Source organism: Palaemon carinicauda, chromosome 22 (genome assembly GCF_036898095.1).
Source record: "Palaemon carinicauda isolate YSFRI2023 chromosome 22, ASM3689809v2, whole genome shotgun sequence".
Classification (NCBI taxonomy): Eukaryota; Metazoa; Arthropoda; class Malacostraca; order Decapoda; family Palaemonidae; genus Palaemon; species Palaemon carinicauda.
In genome coordinates this window covers 86,110,637-86,130,807 of record NC_090746.1, presented here as the reverse complement: position 1 = coordinate 86,130,807, position 20,171 = coordinate 86,110,637, and positions in this window count along the sequence as shown.

Below are 20,171 nucleotides of genomic sequence, written 5' to 3'. Positions count from 1 at the left end.
TTCTAAAACCTATTATATGCATTGTTTAAAATTCTTGGAACTAACTTCAAACCATTCCTTAGTTATTCTTATACTTTCGTAACTCATCCCATCTTGACTTGGTTTATAGTGTATTTTAAAGTTTAAGTGTATCTACTTCAATTTTGAAATTAGCTTCTGTGTAATATTTCTTTATCATATCTATTCGATAACTTTGTTAGCCTAACTAATGTCTTTAGAGTTCGTGATATAGAAATTTATTTCCATGTTTAATTAAACCATTTCAAAATACGATAAAATCTAACTTCGATTTTAACTTAGTCTATGCCTGTACTGTGGTACAAGCATTGCTCACATATCAATCTTTATTTAAATGATTCACTAAGAAATTGAAAATTGACTGCGTGAATTTGTCTATTATTTTTATTTATAATTTTTTAGGAAAATATTTCAATCCTTCTTATAACAATAAGATTGGGCGATTTTCTTATTTTGAGAAGTTTTGATATGCAATGCCATAAGCCAATGATAATGAGTGTAAAGTTATTCTGAAGTATCAAAGCCATTTTAGAATCCTGGATACATAATGGTACCTGTTGGAGATCTGTTGAATTTCCTTACTAGATAGAAATTGCATCTCTCTCTCTCTCTCTCTCTCTCTCTCTCTCTCTCTCTCTCTCTCTCTCTCTCTCTCTCTCTCTCTCTCTCTCTCTCTCTCTCTCTCTCTCTCATATGTACAATATAATTTTTTCCGTTAGTTTCCGTTCTGTTGAAAAATATAATTTACGTAAATGTATTTTGATATCAATAAATTCAAGACATGGTTTTTTGTTAATCATTTTCCACGTGTTGTCTCGGAAGTTTATTTTTAATGCAAACTTACTTCAACTTTTGAAAGAAAAATCCTTTTGTGGAACATTACTGCAGTCACACGTAATATCCTTGTTCAAAGTAGCTAAGACATTGTCCTAAATTTTGTTCTTGGAGGAGTTAGTTTTGGATAAGCCTTAAAATGACTTCACTGCCTTAGAGGAAACAATTTCTAGCAAAAATTACTGATTTTTAAGCAATGTTTTCTTGATACGACATGCAATGCTCTTACTATATGATCTGCTTCACATCATTAGTTGCATAATGTTGATCAAAGAACTTGATGGAATGACATAAGAATGATTAGATTCAGCCTGAGAATCTTGGAATAAATTGGGAAACTGTTTTTAAGAGGTTGGGACTGATTTATAAATTAATGGAAGTTTTAAGAGGATGGGTTGATAACAAATTGAGAACTGATTAGATTGATTATAAATGTTTAAGGAAAGAAGATGGATTAAAGGTATAGGAAAGAACATATGTAATAAATACTGATTTTAAATAGTTCTAAAACCTAAAAGAATGTATTAATTGAAAGATTTAAGGAAAGCGTAGCTATAAAACTAAACCTGTTATTTGTTGAAGGAATAGATAAAGAAGTTTCATGGCGTTAATGAATTATGTGAAGTACCTAAATTAACTTGTTGAAAATAGAATAGTTTAGACAGGTTTAATGGATGTTAGTATGATAAATTTAAGTGAAACATTTGATCGTGATAAAGTTTAATTTTTAAATGGGACTCTATATGAATTATCGGAAAGCAAATGCAAATATTATCAGGACAAGTTTTAAAGAATGTATTTACAACTGACTATGATTAATTTATTTTTAGCCTAATTGTTTGATGTAGGAATAGCTTTTAATAAGACTTAAAGGCGGTAGTTTATAGATTAATTATAAAAAAGCAGTAGTCTTTTGAGAAAGTCTTGAAATTATTTCGGTGATCGAATAGTTAACATTTAAATCGATGAATTTCTTGGAAATTTATATTTCATCTCATTGGGGAGGGTAGCTTTCATAATATTTCCTTAGGGGGACAATAATCACAAACTTTAATGACTCCACAAAATTTTCAAATTCGAAGGAAAAGTTGAAGATCTTCAAGGATAGGAAGAGAGGGGTAGCCTACGAATTTTTTTTTACTGGTTTGATGCGTCACTATTGGGCAACTTTAAAAACATCGCTGCGTGAAGCACTAGTGATTAACCTAGAATTACATTATGGCAATGCTCTTGTTTAAAACTCAATTTCCCTTGTGATGTCAATTATGTCATGCAGGCATTGCTTAAAATCAATATGATTAAAATTGTTTACATTTGCACTTTGTTGTCGTTCTAAGAAGGTCTAGATTTAAGAAAAATAGTCAGGCAATTGGACGTTATATGGCAATTTTACTCCTCTATATAAAGCTGCATATCAATTCTGAATAATATTTCAGCTTGTGCAAATTGCTATTGGTGATGTTTTTATATTCCAATTATATTGTGTGCTTATGCATTGCTTCTGACTACTCTATGTTGCTATCTTCTGTGCATACAATATTATTGTATCTTCTATCTATGCATTATTACTGTATCTTCTATTTATGCATTATTACTGTATCTTCTATTTATAGATTATTACTGTCTTTTTATGCATACATTGCTACTGTATCTTATGTTTATAAATTGCTACTGTATTTTGTAATTATGATCTGAAATTACATCCGTTTTAACCATAAAAACGCTAAGACAGCAGTCATGTGAAGTGTAAGATACTTGTAATCGTAAGGTAAAATACGTTATAGAAGACCTAAAAAAAAATACATCCATGGCTTAGCCTTGTATTCCTCAAGATGTCGTATAATCTTAAGTGAAATACATTATAGAAGACATCTTGAGGCATACAAGGCTAAGCCATGGAGGTTTTTTTTTAGGTCTTCCATAACGTATTTTACCTTACGATTACAAGTATCTTGCACTTCACATGACTACTGTCTTGTCAGCGTTTTTATGGTTAAAACAGATGTAATTTCAGATCATAATTACAAAATACAGTAGCAATTTATAAACGTAAGATACAGTAGCAATGTATGCATAAAAAAAGACAGCAGCAGTGTAGGAGACCAGTAAAACTTGAAAAAAATTTGTAAAAAAATTAATTGATTACAATGTGTATAAATTTGAAACTAAAATTATGAATAAAAGAAAAATTACGTACAAAATTTATTTAATTTAATTACAACCAAAATATCAAAAACATTAAACAAAAAATAAAAACAAATTTCAGTAGCATGGATTATTCTCCTTACTCTAACGTTCATACGCCCGAGTGTTCTCCCTAGTTAACCCCCTTCCCCTTCTGGTACCAGTAAATGCCTGCATTCTCTCTCCTCAAAGACCTGAGAGCTCATGAATTACACCTTGCTTTTAACTCTCATAAACCACTTGTGCTCATTTCAAGATTCGTTTATTCCCTTCCCACGTACAGAGCTCGTTCACTCTTTCACTGGTGATGAGAGATATACTGTCTCTTGATATGCAAGCGTTATGAAAATAAGGACGACTATGCACTATGGTAATTCATGTTGTCCAATTTTCAAAGTAAATAAATAACTGACAACTCTAGTGATGATCATTATCCATAGCCTCAAATTCAGTTAAAAGTTAAATTTATAACTAGCTCTGGGTTTAGCATAAAGTCGACTAAAAGTCGATTATTATTTTGTGGTAAAAATTCGTATACGAATTGACTTGAGAAAAACAAACAAATTTTGATCGTCTTTTATTGTAGGAGACTGGTTTTCATGCACAGGACAGGTTTCAATACACCCAATAAGCAATATTAAGTAGAAATATGAATACACTACAAAGCCAATGTCAAAAGATATCAAATTCTTTAACACAGTTTTCTAACAAGCTCATCCAACGACAGAATCATAGAAAACGGACATTCAGATCTCAAAATATGGGATACTAAATGAATTCGTTTTCTTTATTTTTCTGAACATCGAAATGAGTTTGAAGTTCAACATTTGAAATTACAAGTGTCATGATTGTGTAAATTAGTAAATGTTTAAAAAAAAAGAAGGAAATGGAAAGCCCACCAAGGCCCACCCCTTCCCACCTGGTAACAAAAGACTAATTAGGCATTTTGTTTTTGAATGAACAAAGTCACCAGGCCCTTGAATGCTTTCCATTTCCTTCTTTTTTCTAAATATTTTATTGAAAATTTTACATCCATAAATGCAATGATTGTGAATTAAATATGCCAAGAATAGTATGATATTTTTTTCATGGTAATGTTATAGTAATCTAATTAGCTAATATTTCATTAGATTCTAATGAAAATGGCAATAATTTTTTTTTTTTACATTTTAAATGATAAAACTTTAAGCAATGGCAGAACAAGGGTATTTCTTTTTAAATCTAAATTGTCGTTTAGAAACGATCATTAAGTGAAAAATAAAACATGGGTGGGAGTGGAGACCCCATCAGTCTTAAAGTGCAATTTCACCGCGATCGATTACTCCAGAAACCCGCTGCTCTCTCAAAAGCAGACAGGAACCACAACTGGCCAAAGGCATCTCTCATCCGTCCCATTTTATGTGCATGATTGAGTCAGGTAAAGGAGAAGACACGTGCAAACCACTGCCCTGACTATCCTTGCTACTTCTCCCAACAGATAGGCAGATCGGACCGAAGTACACATTAACCTTGCACGTGGACCACAAAAATCAATTTAGTTCCATGTGTAATAAATTCTCAAATAAGACCCCTTTTGGAACCTAGGTGATTAGAACCTAATACAAGATTTTCTTAAAAGTTAAACAACCCTCAAACAAATAGTAGACCTACCTTTAAAGCTATTGCTAATGACTAAACAAAGATTTCCCAAGTGTCAAATTACCAATTACTTATTACTATCATACAACCACACCAACTAATTGAACAGTAGGCCTACTTGATGAAAATTAGTTTATAGTATAGCAAACACACACCATCACCTGCTGCCCAGCCCTGAATAAATTCTTTGGATATATCTGCTCTAAAACATCTCTTATTAAACCATAAACTATGGACAAGCTTAAGAAGAGTTTGAATTATATGCTATCCTGCTCTCTTACTCATACAGATACTTTTAAGTCAGTCTACCTTTAACAATATCTTCGGTATCTTCGGAAAATTTGATACCTTAAAACATATGTGAAACAAATATAAAATCAATTTGAGTTTAATTATCAGAAATTCATTAAATTTGATGCCAAAGTTAAAACTTGGGAAACGGTATTATATTAGGCGATTAAATGGTTTGAAAAGGTTACTATCAATGTAAAAATCTATGGGTATAGTAATAGTCCTCCTTAACTGTTAAATTATTCATACTGTTAAGGATAGTGGATGATTCTTGTAAGGCACTCGGACTATCTTTAAAATAATCTACAGTTAAAATAGATATGACCCAACTGATTGGATTCTAACCAAAATATTTGCGTTTGGACTATCGTGAAGACTAAAGATAACTGAAATTTTATTTAAAAAGAATAAATCCCAAGTCTTGCAAAGTGTCTATATTTCAATGGGATGAACTATGGTTTTATTCTTTCATCAAAAATTAATTCCATTAAAAGAAACTCTTGAAAAAAAAATCAGAATTATAAAGTATCTTATACAATAGGTATCATTTTTAAATCTAATTACTTATGGTAGGAATGAAAAGCACGAGTCCGACACTTGTCCTTTAGAACTAATTGTGTGAGAAACCTTAAAACTTGTCCTTCATATAAAATATATTTATAACTGCATATTTAACAATCATCACCTTGCCTGTCGCTTCCTCAATCTGGCCACGTAAACATTAATATAAAAAATTAATAAAATAAAATGATATAATTGTGACAATCTATGATGACCAAGACCATCTTTTACAAGGGTAAAATAGCCCATAAGTCGCAAATAGACAAAATCAATTAGGATATACAGATCTAGTAAACTGGGCTATCAATTAAGCAATGCGAAACTAGATTCCTTTAACATTGGCATGAATCTATTTGCTGCTATTGAAAAAGTACTTAATCTTAAACGAATCAATGCAGACAAGTAAAATTACTTTAAATAGATTAACTTGTGGGTTTGCTTTTTCATATATGCATTCAATTACTCAATATGAAAATCTTTGAAATATACGTTTTAAGTATAAAATAAATTTTGACACCCGAATTATTCAGATTATTCTCTAAACCCTTTGATTTGAAACTACCCTTTGGCCTATTATGCAAGGAAGCCAACTAACATTGTTCATAGAATTAAATAAATTTTTAGAGCTACCTACTAAAAGTTCACCCTAATCTCAATTTTTAGACTCGATCTCATATGATTTAGTTTAAATCTAGATTAAGTTACTGGTGTTAACCTCAGGTATAGACTACTTGCTTAACATTGATTTAAGAGAAAAACTAATCTAAGTGACTCGCTAGGGTAACCTTTACATAGTTCTATTAAAATCAGCACCCAATCAAACTAATTTTCACTAATGACAACGCTAGTAGGAAACTATAACTCCTTTCTGTAGACTAGATCCTCCTCGTTAACACTTACACCAGACATCATCCAACCACTCGTTCATTGCTTGTTACAAATTTACTGATGTACAAGGAATGTTTCTGCATTAATCAATTCCTAAATTTAACCCTAAGATTTACTTTCAAATGGTAGTAGCAACATAAATGGTGCATTTACAGAGCTTACTGTCGTGAACCAATGATCAAAATTGCATTTAAAAACAGTTACATAGAGGCAAACTGGCCTTTTTAATTGTCCCCTTGGGTTATACAGAGATTACGGTAATATGTGCATTTAAATGAATGCAAGTGCAGATATTTGAAAAGTTACTGTACCTTATATTGTGGAAACTACGATTCCACTTGAATAATCTTTACTATCTTTCTGTTTAAGAAAATTCTGCCGATTATTAAATAAATCTAGAACAACCAATTGAAATTCATAACTATCCAACCAAATCAGTAAAGGTTTTCTGTACTTCGCATCGATATGAAAATATATTGAAACGCCCTACATAACTATTAAAGTTGCAAGTTTTGAATAAAGAATTGGTGGCAAATTTGTATGGAATTTACACGATGGGTACATGAAATATTAAGACATTAAAATCTCTAAATTAATTTTTTTCATGATTCTACTTATAGTACTAAAACAAATTAGGATAAAGTGCTTTGAAGATTAATGGACTAAGATCTCTGTTTTAGATTACCCTAAGTTGCTATACATTTACTCAATATAGACGTAAATTAATCAAAGTGTTAATCAGTTTTAATTAACAGTTTGAGACGTTAATTTTAAATATATTAACATTTAAACGTTGGGGACTTTAGCATAATCAGAGGTTTTTTAAGCATTCACTCAATTTAACAGTTTTTTTGGCCTTAGTTGTCTAGGAAGATTAGCGTAGAACTTATGATCTTGCTACACGTGAACAACGTAAATTATAAATTCAAATCTCGAGTTTCAGTAAAATTAAAAGAAATTGGCGAGTTATAGTTTATTACAATACAAGACTAATTGCTCTGACTTGATATTCTGTACAAGCTTCAGAAGCTTATCAGACTATTCATAACATTTCTGAAATACAAAGTTTCCTCGCACAAAAAAAAAAAAAAAAAAAAAAAAAAAATAATAATAATAATAAATAAATAAATATAACTTCAGAGTAGGTAATTTTTGTAAATTGCTCCACAAGATACATTCCCGTACATCAGTATACCATTACGTATATAAAATCTAATCTTAAAAAGTCAAACTTCAGTTTGGACCCCTTTGCCTCATCATGGAGAAATTTTTGAAATAAACAAACCTAGATCAGATTAAACTAAAGAAAATTGAACCATTATGATTTAACCCTTATTTACGACCTGTATAAACATCTAAACTAGGTTACTTGACCGTTAATTACACAAACAAGGATTGCTATAATGCCCTAATTTCCGTCATCAACATTGGCAGTAACTACCAACAACTAAAACTATACCAACAACAATATATTCAAGAATTTATTACACATTTCTTCTAAAAATGACTACAGCAGTTCTTTATCCCTTCTTCATGTCATGAACAAAAACGGTAGAAATCAGATAACTTGGGACATTTATAATCCCAGCTGGACCCCTTTTCAGAGAGCTGGGGTATCTCAGTGTAATAGAAAGCACTGGAATGCTAGACTAACAATGTCACCACTTTTTAATGAAATAATTAAAATTTTTAAAAGTAAATCAATTAATATTTCCAACCTTTTGATTTTCATTGACAGATATTAAAAAATTTAGCAATACAGTTACTAATTTCACATTAACATTGAAAATTCATACATTCTTGGACAAATTTTAAATCACTATCTTGACAAAAATATTTTCACAACTCAATTTACACAATACATGACAAATTTGATATAGCTTGATATTGAAATTGCAGTGTATACATATCAGAAACCTGTTCAATTTGACATTACAATCTCCTACAATACAAGATTAAAGACTTTTAAAAATAAATCTCAAACTAAATTCTAAAAAAAATTTAAGAGCTTGAAACATCAAAAATTATGAATCCTTTGAGGCTTTAAAGATCCTTTAACAGTTAAAGACTGAATTATTAATCATCACTAGAATCGACAAGATAAAATCTACTCTGACAAGATTTCATGGAAATCAAACTGGACTGAACATGATCACCATGGCACAGTGTCTAGTATTTTGACAATACAGCATAACCAAATTAACAGTCTTCTCTCAAACCAGGAAAAGAATGAACGAGTTCCGTACATGGGAAGCTTATAAACAACCTAAATGAACAGTGGTTCTAGTCAAAAGCAAGATATACTTCATGGGCCCTTTGGCCTTTCAATGGTGAGGGATATGGCAAATGCTGATACCAGAAGAGGGAGGGGGTTAAGAGGAGGAAGGCTCAGTCATATGAACGTTCCCTTTAATTCTTTATAAAATCTTTCCAAATTAGGAGTGGGTAGGATCAAGGAATGGGAATGGGACTTCTGAAACTTCAGTTATGTATTAAACAATAATCTGATTTGAACCCATATGCAGTATTTCCCAAAATATTCCCCGGCGTCATTTTCAAAATTCAAAGCTAATTTCAAGGTATGTTCATGTAGCTTAAGAGAAGATAAGGATTAATACTAATACTAGCGAAGGCCCTTCGCACTCCCGCACCTTCGCCCTCACACTTCCTGGCCCTACTAGCCATTTCACACCAAGGCTCTCCTAGCCACTCCACACCAAGGCTCTCCTAGCCACTCCACACAAAAGCCTTCCTAACCATTTCACACAAAAGCCATCCTAGCCATTTCACACCAAAGTCCTCCTAGCTATTTCACACCAAAGTCCTCCAGCTATTTCACACCAAAGTCCTCTAGCCATTTCACATTAAAGTCCTCTAGCCATTTCACACAAAAGTCCCCCCTAGCCATTTCACACAAAAGTCCCCCCTAGCCATTTCACACAAAAGTCCCCCCTAGCCATTTCACACAAAAGTCCCCCCTAGCCATTTCACACAAAAGTCCCCCCTAGCCATTTCACACAAAAACCCTCCTTTTCATTTCACACAAAACTACTACTTGTCATTTCACACAAAGCCCTCTTAATCATTTCACACAAAATCTTCCTTGCCATTTCACACAAAAGTTCTCCCAGCCATTTCACACCAAAGTTCACCCAGCCATTTCACATCAAAGCTCTCCTAGCCATTTCACACCAAAGCTCTCCTAGTCATTTCACACAAAAACCACCTTGCCATTTAACACAAGTCCTCCCAGCCATTTCACACCAAAGCTCTCCTAGCCATATCACACCAAAGCTCTCCTAGCCATTCCACACCAAAGCTCTCCTAGCCATTCCACACCAAAGCTCTCCTAGCCATTTCACAACAAAGCTCTCCTAGCCATATCACACCAAATCTCTCCTAGCCATTCCACACCAAAGCTCTCCTAGCTATATCACACCAAAGTTCTCCTAGCTATATCACACCAAAGCTCTCCTAGCCATTCCACACCAAAGCTCTCCTAGCCATTCTACACCAAAGCTCTCCTAGCCATATCACACCAAAGCTCTCCTAGCCATATCACACCAAAGCTCTCCTAGCCATTTCACACCAAAGCTCTCCTAGCCATTTCACACCAAAGCTCTCCTAGCCATATCACACTAAAGCTCTTCTAGCCATTTCACACCAAAGCTCTCCTAGCCATTCCACACCAAAGCTCTCCTAGCCATTTCCGCACCAAAGCTCTCCTAGCCATATCACACCAAAGCTCTCCTAGCCATTTCCGCACCAAAGCTCTCCTAGCCATTCTACACCAAAGCTCTCCTAGCCATATCACACCAAAGCTCTCCTAGCCATTTCCGCACCAAAGCTCTCCTAGCCATTCTACACCAAAGCTCTCCTAGCCATATCACACCAAAGCTCTCCTAGCCATTTCCGCACCAAAGCTCTCCTAGCCATATCACACCAAAGCTCTCCTAGCCATTCCACACCAAAGCTCTCCTAGCCATTCCACACCAAAGCTCTCCTAGCCATTCCACACCAAAGCTCTCCTAGCCATATCACACCAAAGCTCTCCTAGCCATTCCACACCAAAGCTCTTCTAGCCATTTCACACCAAAGCTCTCCTAGCCATTCCACACCAAAGCTCTCCTAGCCATTTCCGCACCAAAGCTCTCCTAGCCATTCCCGCACCAAAGCTCTCCTAGCCATTTCCACACCAAAGCTCTCCTAGCCATTTCCACACCAAAGCTCTCCTAGCTATTTCATACCAAAGCTCTCCTAGCTATTTCATACCAAAGCTCTCCTAGCTATTTCATACTAAAGCTCTCCTAGCCATTTCACACCAAAGCTCTCCGAGCCATTCCACACCAAAGCTCTCCGAGCCATTCCACACCAAAGCTCTCCTAGCCATATCACACCAAAGCTCTCCTAGCCATATCACACCAAAGCTCTCCTAGCCATTTCCGCACCAAAGCTCTCCTAGCCATTTCCGCACCAAAGCTCTCCTAGCTATTTCATACCAAAGCTCTCCTAGCCATTTCACACCAAAGCTCTCCTAGCCATTTCCACACCAAAGCTCTTCTAGCCATTTCCACACCAAAGCTCTCCTAGCCATTCCACACCAAAGCTCTCCTAGCCATACCACACCAAAGCTCTCCTAGCCATTTCCACACCAAAGCTCTCCTAGCCATTCCACACCAAAGCTCTCCTAGCCATATCACACCAAAGCTCTCCTAGCCATTCCACACCAAAGCTCTCCTAGCCATTTCCGCACCAAAGCTCTCCTAGCCATTCCCGCACCAAAGCTCTCCTAGCCATTCTCACACCAAAGCTCTCCTAGCCATTTCCACACCAAAGCTCTCCTAGCCATTTCCACACCAAAGCTCTCCTAGCCATTTCCACACCAAAGCTCTCCTAGCTATTTCATACTAAAGCTCTCCTAGCCATTTCACACCAAAGCTCTCCGAGCCATTCCACACCAAAGCTCTCCTAGCCATTCCACACCAAAGCTCTCCTAGCCATTTCCGCACCAAAGCTCTCCTAGCCATTCCACACCAAAGCTCTCCTAGCCATTTCCACACCAAAGCTCTCCTAGCTATTTCATACCAAAGCTCTCCTAGCCATTTCACACCAAAGCTCTCCTAGCCATTTCCACACCAAAGCTCTCCTAGCCATTCCACACCAAAGCTCTCCTAGCCATACCACACCAAAGCTCTCCTAGCCATTTCCACACCAAAGCTCTCCTAGCCATATCACACCAAAGCTCTTCTAGCCATATCACACCAAAGCTCTCCTAGCCATCTCGTCAGCTAATGATCACCTAAATTTATTCATTATGTATTGTCCAGCAATGTCCTAGTCCTAATTTGATTCTAAGTATTTAAATCTATACCAATCAGCCTTCCCCAAAGCACAAAATTTTAGAACCATCTTACCAAAACTAAGATTTAAGGTTCTCTAACAATATGCAATTAAAACTTGAAAAAGAAAACATGTACAGTAACTTTTTTCATTTACTCATTCTACACCTTCAATTCACAGTAGACTGCTAGAATCTTCTCTAACTACTTTAGTTACTAATATATTATTGAAGGAAGGGGAGAGAGAGAGAGAGAGAGAGAGAGAGAGAAAGAGAGAGAGAGAGAGAGAGAGAGAAAGAGAGAGAGAGAGAGAGAGACTTCAGATCTTTAACAAGGGGAAGGAGGATGGACATTTTATCAAATACTAAATTTCACACATTGAAGAATAAAAAGTGGCCCAAGTTTTTATGCAAATTACATGCATTAAAATATATAACTTAGATTTTTAAACATAGGACCAATGGTGTATTTAAACTTGAGATTGCTCGAAATACATTTGCTATTTATTACCCATTATAAAATTTAATATACAATAGGGGGATCAACTATCCAAGGTATACTATCGAAACTTGAACGGGTTGTGTGTTAAGATCCTTAGTCAAACTAAAAAGAAAGAAAATTAAATGCTAAACAAAAACACACCTTGAAATATGCATTTAAAGCAGCTCAATTCAAAAGCTACAAAACGAAATAAACTATGTATACTTGAAAACTAAAACCTTGTTTGCATAAGCAAAGTTTTGGCGCCGGATAATTCAGTAATCTCGTATAAACTATTAATTCCCTTGTAATTTGAAATCTTCCCAGCCAATTTACAAACATGTTCTTATTTTCTGAACTTTAAAAAATATATAGATTACAAACTAAACACTGCTTTAATATTCATAAAGGTTTTCCAAAACCTACTAGAAATACTCAATTCTAAGTCAAAATTGTCAAACAAAAAATTAGGAAAACTTTACCTCTAAGATTTCATGATTTGAATGCGAAATCCCACTGGATTGAATAAATAAATCCTAAAGATATCACTAGATTAAGATTTAACGGAAATAGCTCAGCCTCTACCTGAAAAAAAACTCCTACTTGAAACACCCCAGCCTCTACCTGAAACAACTATTTGAAGCAGACCAGCCTCTACCTGAAACACCCCAGCCACTACCTGAAAAAACTCCTACCTAAAATAACTCTTGAAATAGCTCACCCTCTATCTGGAACAGCCCAGTCTCTATCTGGAACAGCCCAGTCTCTATCTGAAACATCCCAGACTACCTGAAACATCCCAGACTCTACCTGAAACATCCCAGACTCTACCTGAAACATCCCAGACTCTACCTGAAACATCCCAGACTCTACCTGAAATAACTCCTACCTGAAACACCCCAGCCTCTACCTAGATAAACTCCTACCTGAAATAATTCCTACCAGAAATAACTCGGCCTCTACCTGAAACACCCTAGCCTTTAGCTGAATAAACTCTTACCTGAAACAGCAATATTTGAAAAGCCCAGCCTCTACCTGAAACACTCCAGCCTCTACCTGAATAAACTCCTGCTTGAAATAATTCCTACTTGAAACATCCCAGCCTCTACCTGAATAAACTCCTACCTGAAATAATTCCTACTTGAAACATCCCAGCCTCTACCTGAATAAACTCCTACCTAAAATAATTCCTACTTGAAATGGCCCAGCCTCTACCTGAAAAAAAAACTACCTGAAATAACTACTTGAAATAACCCAGCCTCTACCTGAAACACCCCAGCCTCTAACTGAAGCACCCCAGCCTCTACCTGAAGCACCCCAGCCTCTACCTGAAATAGCCCAGCCTCTACCTGAAATAGCCCAGCCTCTACCTGAAATAGCCCAGCCTCTACCTGAAATAGCACAGCCACTACCTAAAATAGCCCAGACACTACCTGAAATACCACCTGAAATAGCCCAGCCTCTACCTGAAATAGCCCAGCCTCTACCTGGACTACCAGAAATTTCATAACTAGAATTTCCACAATAAGAATTTTCATAGATGTAGGTTGATGAGAATGAGATACCATTTAGCTCTATAAAACTTCAGGTTAGCTTACGTAAGATTGAAGTCTTAGTTATTGACACTGATTTAAATAGGCTGAAATTACTTTATAAAAATTTTAGTCATCAACTATTCAATAAAGCAATTTCTAATGAGAATTTAATGTACAAAAAGTAACCTCTTAAAACGAAAAATGAACGATTTTACATAAATTAATTAGCTAGCAATATGACTAAGCACTCTCTCCAAGATTAAACCAGTACTATATGATTAAATCCTCAGTGTTCTAGAAGTTCCACCTGTTCTGCTCCAACTGAATGACTTTACCAGGAGAGTCCAGGTCCACAGGAATAATCCAGAATAGTCCTTAGTGTATCATTCTTTTGGTTTAAGGGGTATAAGCTAGGAGGAGGGTATAAGCACCCAAGCAGAAGGCCGCGTCAACCTGAAACTCAAAAAGTGTTAATAGGAACTGTTGTCTGTCATTTTTGAAGCAATAATGTATGTTTAATAAATCACTTCAACCAAAAACAAATTAGGATATCTCAAGTCCTCAAAAGTAGAATAATTTAAGCTCCCAAAAGTAAGATATCTTAAGCCCCGGAAATTAAAATATTTTAAGCCCCGGAAATTAAAATATTTTAAGCCCCGGAAAGTAAAATATTTTAAGCCCCGCAAAGTAAAATATTCTAAGCTCCGAAAAGTAAGATATTTTAAGCTCCGAAAAGTAAGATATTTTAAGGCCTCAAAAAGTAAGATATTTTAAGGCTCCAAAAGTAAATATTTTAAGGCCCCAAAAGTAAGGTATTTTAAGGCCCCAAAAGTAGGATATCTTAAGCCCCAAAAGTAGGATAATTTAAGCCACCAAAACTAAGATATTTAAAGACAAAAAAATATGATATTTCAAGAGAAGAAATTATAAATTTTAAGGACAACAAAATTAGTATTGCTTAGGAACTAATAAAAAGATATGCTTGGGTTCCTATGTTAAGTTTTGAACTGTGCATTCACACAAATACGAGTAGAAAGACCTTTGATAAAAAATTAAACATGGTGAATTAACATCTACAGTACACTGCGCACTGACATCACTACCCACCTACGAAAACTAACATTTTTGATGATTTACAGCTTCACAGCACACACACACACACACACACTTGAAAACGTTTGCTAAAAACAGGTGGATACAAGTTATGTTATCTGAAATATTTATAGGTACGTGACTTATTCCACACCTAAAAGGAGGTATAGAACTAAACTCTAAACGTATGAGTTAAAAAAAAAAAAAAGAAAAAAAGCATGAATTTAATCTATCAGGGTTTACCAAAAAGAAGAATCATTAAAAAAAAAAAATGATTCTTTGATCAAATACAGTTTGAGTCCTATCATTTAAATTTCCATTTGAGGACTGCACTTCCTTAAGGAAAAAAAAAATGTAAAAGTACTAATCTTCAATATTAATTATTTACTCAGTCTAGTCTAATGTTCCTGCTCTGTTCTCCAGTAACTTCACTATAAAATCAAACCTAGATTCTAAAATGCACACAACTTTCTAATCTTACTACCAAAAAGTTTACATAATTAGATCATAGATGACGTCATACTTAACTTGGCTCCTGCAGAAGACAAGAGATTATAGACCTTGTCGCATTTTTTTTCCACCTTTAGAACAACAGCGTCTGTACCTCCCTTCATGCTTCAGTGCTATATGAAAACCAAGCAAACTGGAACACAAATCTGGAAAGAATGGAAAAGGACATTTCATCAGATTTTTCACTTTAGCATATTCTAAGTAATTTTTCCTAAAATTATTTTGCTGAAAAGTAAACTTAAGTTTTATTATCCAAAAAAGTAGTTAACTATTGCTTAATGTCTAAATGAAGATCTAGAATTAAAAGTATACTTACATTTTACTTTTAATTTTTACCAAAATGCAATAATTAATCAAAGCTTGCCAACTACCGGGAATTAGTAAAGAAAATAAATAAAAAATGAATAAAAACAAAAAATAAAAAAATAGATAAAAAAAAGCATGAAGCAAAACCGATTTATGATAGTTTGATCAAACAGGTTAAGTGAATCCTATGAGGTCTATTACATCAGGGAAAAAAAAAAATGAACTTTCCTGTCGAGTGCTTCGATAATGTGGATTTGACTATAAACGCGAATACACCTATATATTGTAGGTCCCGTAAAGCACAGACAGGGTTTACCTGTGAGATAGGACCATAAAATAACCTTTAAAGTCAATATGAGAGAGAGAGAGAGAGAGAGAGAGAGAGAGAGAGAGAGAGAGAGAGAGAGAGAGAATGACGTCAGTGCAGGTGCTGCTCGCTTAACATTGTACAGTAGTTGTGTGTGAATTTAAACAAAATTGACTTAAGGTATTCCTGAACTGGCCTGGTAACCGCCCCCCCCCCCACCCCACACTATCAACCCTCCCCTCTCAAACGACATACGACCTTAGCATTACAAACCTAAGCAATAATATTTCGTCACTTCATAAACAGAATTACTTAAAAAAACAATTGAAATGCCTCAACTTTAATGGATACAGACTTTTTACCATTTATCCCCTTTGCGAACACTACAAACAACTTGTTAAAAATTTGATCGAGGTTTAATTTGTATTATCCTCTAAAATGTATATTCTTTGCAAACAATTCCACTAAAACGAAATAACTATATATATATATATATATATATATATATATATATATATATATATATATATATATATATGTGTGAGTGTGTGTGTGTATATATATATATATATATATATATATATATATATTATATATATATATATATATATATATATATATATATATATATATATATATATGTATATATATGTATATATATATATATATATATATATATATATATATATATACATATACATATATATATATATATATATATATATGTATGTATATATATGTATGTGTATATATATATATATATATATATACATATATGTATGTATATATATATATATATATATATATTATATATATATATATATATATATATATATATATATATATATATATATATATATAATGTAATGGTAATAGTTTACAACACCACGCTCTCCGTTTACTCCAAAATAATGCAATTCTGCAGATCTCATCTTCTTGCACAGTGATTAGGTGGTTATTTAAATGCTGGGAAAGCAATAATTAGCAAGATAGGTTGAGCGGGGGGAGGGGGGGTTTCCTTGGGCGTCCGAGTAGCCCGTTTGACAGAATATCGCAACGAACTTACCTAGTTAATAATAATGGATATCACCACCAATATATTGATCAACGCCAATGGCTACATTCCAATTCCAGTAAACCCGGTCATAATAACTAGTTTTATCGAATTTGTCCCATAAATAATTTATATGATTCCAGGCGGCCTGGTCTCTCAATAGTTGTCTAATAGCGCACCATTCAAGCAGCAGGTGCCGCGCTAGCCGGTTTACAAATGAAAACACTGAGATTTTGAAAAGTTTTGTTTTTCAATGAGCCAGTTTTCCAAAAATAGCCTGGAATATCACGAGGCCACTGATTCCTGGGTCTTACTAAATCCAGAATGGTGCACCATAAGTCGTATAATCTACCCTTCCAGCCAAGGTCTATAGAATTACCTTGCTTCCAGCTATAACGAGAGACGCTGAACTACTGCCACGGTGGGCGACAGTGGCACCACGGTCCCGACAAAGTACATTTGATATATATTCAAAATATATACTAAATTAAAATTGGATCAATTACTCAAAAGTGTATATATTTACCAAATATATTTTACATTTGGTAAATATTTGATGATAAATCTTATTAAAGTATTTTTTAAAGAAACTATTTTGACCCTTGCGTAAGGATGCCTGCCTTAGACCTACTGCTGCTAAACTACTTTTTAATCTTTCATTTACTATACTACTATATCAAATTATATTAAAATATCATACCTAGTTTGTGGGAGGGTACAAAGCTGCCATTGCAAGCATGAAATGGTGGTAACGGTCTACTAGGCTCTTCTACTCCTTATAACTGCACCACTGCCTCTCAACGGTATTGGTGTGGGTACCAGTTTCTGGGTCCACAAAGTTATAAGTATGATTCACTGTTTGGTGATCGAATCCTTCAGTTCCAAAGCAATCGTAGGCTTTCCAGCAATCTGATATAATGGTGGTACCTGGCAACACGTAATTCTTCATTATTGCCAACAATGTTTCCCTGTCCCGAGTTACCACTGGATCCGCAAAAAATTCACGGGTCTCCCTGCAAATACCACCAAAGACCCACTGGCCGTCCACTGTTCGGCCTTTATTGTACTTCCTTTTCCCAAATTGCTTTTGTCAATTTCGACTGTTAAACCCGGGCCACCAATAGGCTTCCTCACCATTTCACAGTCATTTTCAAGGACCTCCCTGATAAAATTAGACCAGTCACCAATGGTTTTATTAGTCCACCTTATTTCCCGGCGGATAAATTCGTAAGTGAATATTTTGTCTAGATACATTCCACTAAATGATAAATTATCTCCAGCCTTCACATTGGCCTAGGACAGCCAGCCCCCTTTAAACACTGCTACAGAATAATTGCACTTTTTGGCACTGTTTTCCAATGGCAACTTTTTTCTGGCACCGCCAAACCCACCTTTTACTATCAAGATGGCACTTATTATCACAACGGCCACATTTGTGTTCTTTATTAATAACTCCGTGTTCATGTAATTGTTTTATTACAAAATTTATCTCCAAATTATCCCTTAACACAAAAATACTATTCACACAGCCACATTCGTATTTCAAGGGCTCGATCGCTGACAGCGCCATTGTACGATCTGACACTCTGTTTCAATTTCCCGCCAATGAAAACACGCTGTAAAAGTAGTCACTCATAAAAAAAGTTTCTTTAAAAAAAATATAACATTTATTGTCAAGCATTTACCATGTAAAATATACCATTCACAAATAGTGACACTTGAGTAATTACTCGATTTCTAATTTAGTAAATATTTTGAATATATACCAAATGTACGCTGACGTCACGACCTTCTCTTTGATCAACTATGTTTACGATACTAATTATTAGTATATATCTAATATATATAAATAAGAACTTCAGAACTTTACCGCTTTTACATTACCTGACTCCTCGATAATGTAAATCCACTTTTGTCATTGTAACACTCACCAAAGATATAACAAAAAGGAAGGATCAAAGGTTTAGCAAACTGCAATAACTTACACACCTTTGTAATTAAACCTATATTGCAATTATCTAATCATTTAATTACTAAAAATAAACTCGTGGATAAATAAATCAATTACCTTCATCTCAGGAGGGCATAAGTCAAACTTCATATTAAAAAACAGGATCTTTTTCAAGCAATAACGAAATCCACTTCGCTTCGCTTTACCTTTATTTGTCTGACTGCCACAAACACAGGCAAGGAACTATTACCACTAATAACAAGAGTGGCGTCATAACTAATGACTAGAGTGACGTCCTAACTGATGAGATGATTAACGCCTGTCCAATTCTCTGATAGGAATAATTGAACTATGTTAAAATATAATACGAAAAGTAATTCGTATCAATCAATAGTTTTTTCATAATTATCTCACTAAAACACCTAAATAAAAAACGCCATGCTTTCAGTTGGTTTTACGACCATTTCCTACTTAGCTTTTAACTTTCTTTCATATGGTCATGGTTTGATTGGCTGGCATGCAGTGTTTAAAGGTCTAGATTAGGGCCCTTGTCCCCCTCCCCCAACACTGCTACAAGAGCCCGTACTCTGCTGCTTCAAGGATGACAACATAAATCTATATATACTATACATTTGTCTCAGGATTTATTTGTTGCCTTTGAGGGGAGAGAGAGAGAGAGAGAGAGAGAGAGAGAGAGAGAGAGAGAGAGAGAGAGAGAGAGAGAGAGAGAGAGAGAGAGAGAGAGAGCCTAATTGGTGGGAGTGGTTGATACTACCAAGAGCTTTCAAACTAATGTAGTGTGAGACAATGGTTGTTTCTTAAAGAAAAAAATATATATATTTGTCTCAAGAATTGTTTGCATTTGCATTCAAATGAATGATGTGTATGCATACAGTATGTGTATAACGAGTTATAACAAAGGATTTATCTTTTGTATAAATAAAAAGAATGATGATTGTGTGAATGTTGAGTTGTTCTCTGAAATGTGTTTTTAGTCAACTAACGAGTAATTTTCCAACACCCATCACCTTAAATTCTCGGTCCATAATTACACTTATGCAATGCAAATAATTTGCACAAATTACACACTTTCCACTATATCAATCAGCATTATCACATTCACAAATAGGAATATGTTAAAAAACTAATCCATTTGCCTTCCATATTAAATCAAAATGTTCTT